The 6571-nt window shown below is 46.4% G+C and overlaps 1 protein-coding gene across 1 annotated transcript in view; it reads left to right on the top strand.

Annotated features, from left to right (window-relative positions):
• The window catches only part of Tmem242 (transmembrane protein 242), a 28858-nt gene that overhangs the window by 13763 nt on the left and 8524 nt on the right, over positions 1-6571 (top strand). The window lies entirely within an intron of this gene.

Below are 6571 nucleotides of genomic sequence, written 5' to 3'. Positions count from 1 at the left end.
TGTCTCTTATTAGAACATGGGTCCATCTCACAGTGTCTCTTATTAGAGCATGGGTCCATCTCACAGTGTCTCTTATTAGAGCATGGGTCCATATGACCAGTGTCTCTTATTAGAGCATGGGTCCATCTCACAGTGTCTCTTATTAGAACATGGGTCCATATGACCAGTGTCTCTTATTAGAGCATGGGTCCATATGACCAGTGTCTCTTATTAGAGCATGGGTCCATCTCACAGTGTCTCTTATTAGAGCATGGGTCCATCTCACAGTGTCTCTTATTAGAGCATGGGTCCATATGACCAGTGTCTCTTATTAGAGCATGGGTCCATATGACCAGTGTCTCTTATTAGAGCATGGGTCCATCTCACAGTGTCTCTTATTAGAGCAAGGGTCCATCTCACAGTGTCTCTTATTAGAACATGGGTCCATCTCACAGTGTCTCTTATTAGAGCATGGGTCCATATGACCAGTGTCCCTTTTGAGCACATGTATCCCTACTGTATTTCATTTACGCATTTAAATGAGACAGCTGACCCATATTTAAGTAAAGCTGTGGAAAGGCTTGCAAATTTTAACTTTGAAGATGTCAAAGAAGGGAAATAGGCTTTTAAGTACTGGATGTTTCACTGGTTCAGCTAAAGGTTAAAAGCAAGTCTGAGTTTCCTAGCAAATTGTTTAATGGCAGCCATTCTGGAGTTGCCTAATCCAATGCTCTGCCCCCAGGAAAGAGAGCCAGTTTCTTGTTCTGATTACTACTCTGCCTCCCTTCCTCCTCCTGACAGTGTTCGCTGCAACTGCAGAACAGAGTCATCATGACCTGGCAGCGCTTTCTTCTGTCAGCCTAGCCGACTGAGGAATATTTTCCTGGAATCATTTAAAAATGAATTGGAAGTAGCTCCGTGCATCATCAGCTAGTCAGCTCAAGTCTGAGGTGACAAGAACATCTTTGTCACCCTTATTTCCTATTCCACTGCAGCAGCTCTAATGGCCTGACTCGAACTGGGGAGAGGCATTTGATGTAAATGTGGAAGAGCAATTTGGTGACAGAGGGCCTGGATCACATGGTCTTGTTCAGTATGAAGTGGGAGATAATGACCTGGATACTTTTTTTTTTTTTAAGCCTAGGGAGGGGGAATCAGCTCTTTGGGCACATTTCCAAACTACTTCTTTAAAAACTCACCGATTTCCTTTTATAACTAAAATTTGGCCTCAGAGTATTTTATAAAGTAGAAATGTGCATCAGTTAAGGGTAGAGATAAGTGGTACTCTAAGAGTCTTGGTGTTCAGAGGCCCCACACAAACCAGGCTCTGTCACCTGTGCTGCACGGGAGAGGGGTATCCGTGACTGCACCTGCTTGGGGTTTTGTTGTTCCTTTGTCCTGATCACTGAACTAACCGGGTTCTCATGAGCATCTCTCTGAAAATGCAGCTCTGCATGCAGAAAGAGCTGACACAATTGCCTCTCTGTCAGTGGCATTGTCAAAGCCACCTCTTATTGATCAGTCTCTTATGGCTCTTACATTCTGGAGCATTACCTATGCTGATAGATTTCTGTATAATTTGTATAATTCAGTTGTATACAGAAAATGAAGTGTTCTCGGAAATTGAGTTTTCCTAACTGAAAGACTTCCAGAACATGTAAGAAACTGTGTGTGTAGGCGTGCGTGTGTCTAGAAGCCAATGTTAGGCAACTTCCTTGAGCTTTCCCCGTCTTACTTTTTGAGTCGAGTCTCTCATTAAGCCTAATGCCTGCTAATTTGGCTCTACTACCTGGCCAGCAAGCCCTGGGTCTCCTTCCCAGGCTTGGGGCTTCAGGTGTACCCTGCTGCACCAGCCTTTAAGTAGGTACTGGGATCACCTGAGGTTCATTTATTTGTCTGTATGCTATTCCTGGTGAAATTACACACATCAGTAATCCCAGAACTTGGGAGAAATCTCTAGTTTGAAGGCCAGCCTGGGCTACATAAGGAGAGCCTATTTCAAAAATAAAGAAACTCTTCATGTCCTGCATTTGTCTTCATAATGAGAGATGTGCTGGGTGTGGCCTGACGTCTTGTGATAACTGATGCAGTTGTTCGTGTTTGTGTTGAAAGATTCTGGGCTTCAACTGTGCCTTTGTTTTTTATCCCTTGATTCTAGTCTGGCTGTTCCTGGCAGCTTGTTCACCTCTGTGTTGGTGCCACTGCACTGGGCAGCAGTGCTGCCTACGGCTCGCCCCTTGGCCTCCATCTGTTCCTCTTCAGGGTCTAGCCGCTGGTGACCTCACTCCCACCTTGAGCTGCAGGCTCAGGCCCAGTGGACTTGGCACTGGTACTTGTATATATACAGGTGTCCTGTGTGTTTCCTCCCCACTGACCTGTCATTTATTCCCAACCTGGGACCCACTCTTCGGTCACATTCCCCATCAATGGCAGCATCCACAAAGTTGCCCGGAAGCAAAGCCAGCTTGCCATTCATAAGTACGTCTCACCATGTTCTGTCATTCCCTGGATTTTACCTGTCCTCCACTCCACAGCCTTTCCATCTGGGGCCACTTCTTCCCACAGGACAATCATAGTAGCTCCTGTGTTCTCCATCTCTTGTTGCAGCCCTTTCTGCTACCACCGGGATGTTTGAGCACCCTGCCTGTATCTGAACCACATCAAGGGGGACAGACTGTACACCTAGCCCAGCTCTTTGGGCAGTAGGTATCTGCTCCCTCCCCCCCACTACTGCCACCACCAGGTCATCTTCCCAAAGACTCAGCTGCTGTCGTCATAGTTCCTGCCCTTTGCTGGCTGTCTTTCTGCTGCAGCACATTCAGCATACAGAAATGTTCTGGTTTACTCCAGCTCTGAAATTCCCTCTTCGTGTAATCATTTCTCCTCAAGCTAGCAGCCCATTGTCTGCATCCTCAGTTGAAATGAGTCCCGAAAAAGCTGCCTGTGATTGCTGGCTCACTTCCCCTCCCTTGTCCCCTGCCCAGCGTCTCTCCCTAGTAGTGCACTGGGGTTGTCCAGGTCACCCTCCATGTTGTCCTCTCCCTGCCTCTCCATGGCATTTGACACAACTGCTCCTCTTTGAGGAGAACCTCCCTTTGCCAGCCCCTCCTCCAGCTTGCCTTTACTGTCAGACAGTGGCTTACACCAGATCTGCTCTCCATCTCTCCTCATCCGCTCAGCCCCTCAGCTGGAGTCTGGCATCTAAGGCAGGCGGCCATCTAGTGATGTCCAAACAGCTCCAGCCCTTCAGACTTGCCTCCCAGTGCTTTCGGCCACCTTCACCTACACGGCTCATAATGTGTCTGGTGACAACACACACCAGCCTGTGGTGTTGCTTGGTTGTCTTGTGGTCTCTCCTTAATCTTCCCCAGTGAGGAAACACCTTCATTTCCCAGTTTAAATCAAAAGCCCAGGGGTTTGTCTCATTTCCCGTTATCTCTTCTAACCCATGAACCTGCCCTGTTCATGACCCCACTACTGAGCGTGGCCCCGCCCCTCTCTGCCTGTGGTCGTCTTCTGCTAGTGCACTGACTAGCTTCCTGTCTAGTCTCCGGCCTCACCTTTATCTTCCCTTGGTTTTCCCCCACATGGCAGCCAGGGATATTTTTAAATGTAAGTCAGATGGATCGTGCCCTTCCTTCAGTTAAAACCTTTCTATGGCTCCCTGCTAAAAGGGTTACTGACGAGCCTCACTGCCTCTCTGACTACACCCAGACTCCCCACAGTCGGCTGCCCCAGCTGCTGCTCTTCAGTGCTGCCCCATAATTTGGTACTGCAGCGCCAGGCTTCTTAGCTTTTTCACCAAATAAAGTTTACATGGCCCTGGGTACACAGGAACATAAAAGAGTTGTACAAATCAAACTTTTACTACTAATAAATCCTTTTCTTGTTTTAGTGGTTTGTCTGAGTTATTTTTTCACATTAAATCAACAACTATAAATATGATGATGCAAAAAAATGTGATTTGGAGAATTTATCAGAGGAGTGGGACAGCTTGTTTTTTCCAGTGTTGAATTCTGTAACAGAGAGGGAGAGAGAGATGGAGGTGGGGGGTCTGAGTGCTTTCTGGGGAGATTCTTAACCTATGCCCTGTTCTACTTAGAAGCCCTGACTCTGACAGAGGGTAATAGTTTTGGGCTCTATGATCTGTAAAGACCGCCCCCCTCCAGGATCACCTTAGTCAGTGAACAACACAATTAGATTTTTAACGTAATTTTAAAAACCCACAGTTTTCATGTTATGGATTTCAAACCACAAATAAAGCTTCTGATTGCTTTCTGCAGAGAGTGTGGGAGCTGCAGCCACTCCAGGTCGGCCTCAAGGCTGGCCTCAGTGCTGGCCTCAGTGCTGGCCCCAGTGCTGGCCCCGCCCCCTTAGCAGCCCTGTGTTCCTCAGTGAGGATTTCCTCTGCTGGCTGTTGTCATGATTTCTCAATTTTTAAATAGTTTTGAAGGATTAAAACATTCTACCACCAAGAATTTGTTCTATTGTGTCCAGCGCTGTGTGCGGGGTGTGTGTTTGTGTGTGTGTGTTGCTGCTGTCACGGGTTGAATTTGGCAGAGGTTTGAAAAAAGCCTAACTAGGAAATGTGGTTAAGACGCCTTTAGTCCACTTGTAGCCTTTTCTTTTAATTTCTTCATTAGCCTTCCAAGCAGCCCCTAAGGGACCAAGCCTCCCCACCCAACTTGCTTCTCCCTCCCCACCCCAAGAATCCTGGCCTCCTCAGTCACCCTGGCTCTCTGGCTGTCCTAGCTCAGGCTACTTACTGACCCTTCTCCAGAAGTACTTACTGAATCCCTGTCCCTGTGCCCAGATCTGTTCTAGAGGACAGGAGTGTGCTGATAGTTAACGGGCAACTCCTCTCTGGCATATCTGTAGGATTTTACATGATTTAACAAATCATGTAATTTAACAAATCATGTAATGGGCTCCAAAGCACAGCACTGACATGGGGTCATGTCAGCCAGACCTAGCTCAGCTTGGAGGGCTGAGAGAGGTCTGCAGTAGGCGGGTATTGCCTAGACTCTGAAGACATTGAAAAGGAAGGTGACAGAGCTGGCTGTGAGAGTCTAGGTGGAGTGACTGAAGACAGCAGCATGGTGGCAGTTGTCGACAGTTTGGATATGTGCTGTTGGTCCTGATTCCCAACTTCTCTCTCCTAAGAGATGTACCCAAAAGCATTAAGGTATCACCCTGTCTCAACTATAATATTACATTGCACTTTTCATAGGTACTTCAAATTAGGTCTCCATTTGAAAGGGGTAACAAGTCACCTAAGATGGGCCAGTAGGTGCTCTCTGGTGACATTTGGCTGTGAGTGTCCTTAGGTAGTCCTCCATCTGCTCTGGGCCATGAACATCTCCCTGTGTCCATGCTTGCCTTCTTAGTGTGAGACTTACTGTAAATACAAAGCTACTTTGTTTGGGGGTATTCTTTATTTTACAGTGTTGTCATTTTTCCCTCTCCAAATTGATTTAGTTGTGACTGAAGGGAAAGACTGAAGAGGCAGCTGCCATAGAGATTGTGTTTCTGAAGAGGCTCAGTCTCTAGAAAGAAAATGACTGTCAATAGAAGCTGTCCAGCTAAGAGTCTTTATGTCCTCGACTCTCACACTCAAGAGCACTCAGTCTGGAAAACAGCTTGACTGGTCAGGAGAATCATTACAGAAAGGAGGTGGGGACAGTTGTCAGGCTAAATCTCTCAAGTGAGAAGTGGAACAAAAGAAGTGAGAGCTATGGCTGGCCATGTGGGCCATTTTAAACGGTCCCTCTAAATGCTGCCCACCGTTCGATGAAGATGAGCTGGGATGGGGTGTGGGGCGCTGTTTTCCTTTTAAATTCCGGCTTTGACAGCTTGCTGCCATAAATCCGATTGTCAGTGTGGAGGGAATTTATCTGTTTTAAGCTGTGTGTCACGGCGGCTGTTTCCTCCAGGCAGTCTTTCAGGCTTGGAAACATGTATCACCATCAGCAAGTCACAAGACTAAGGGTTCCACTAACAGTTTCCCAGTTTCTCTGCCGGGACTGCTTTTCTGGGCTGCAGTCCAGCAGTGGAGGAAAGAGTTGCTCTGTAAGTCTATAAAATACTTTTTTCTGCCAGGGCTCAACATCCTAAAATTGAAATATTACAAATGATAAAAGGGCTGCCTGTACCTGGGCCTCTCATTTGAGAGAGCATATCACTGTCTTCCCAAAAGGAAAGTGCTCTGTGTGTTCATCACGTGGGCAGAATCGATTAGTGGAGAGAAAATGCCATCCTATGTATTGGGACCTTTGTAGTTTGTTAGGTTTTTCATAAAATGCAATGTTTACATCATCTCAGAATTTGAAATTAGTTCACAAGACTACAGACGAGATAAGACATACCAGCGACAGGCTTGCAAGGTAACTTTATTTCACTACTTCAGTAATAATCTAATTTACACATTGGTTAAAAGTTAAAAAGTCATTTCAACGATACCTTCATTTTATAGAGGGCTACAGGACCATCTTTCTCCTTAAGAAATTGGAGGGCTTAGAGAAAGATTATTGTTGTTGTTGTTGTTTACGTGAGTGTGTGTGTGTGTGTGTGTGAGAGAGAGAGAGAGAGAGAG

This window comes from Grammomys surdaster, unplaced genomic scaffold (genome assembly GCF_004785775.1).
Source record: "Grammomys surdaster isolate TR1022 unplaced genomic scaffold, NIH_TR_1.0 143, whole genome shotgun sequence".
NCBI classification, from domain to species: Eukaryota; Metazoa; Chordata; class Mammalia; order Rodentia; family Muridae; genus Grammomys; species Grammomys surdaster.
Note: the sequence above shows the minus strand (reverse complement) of the source record. Positions and strands in the feature narration are given on the sequence as shown.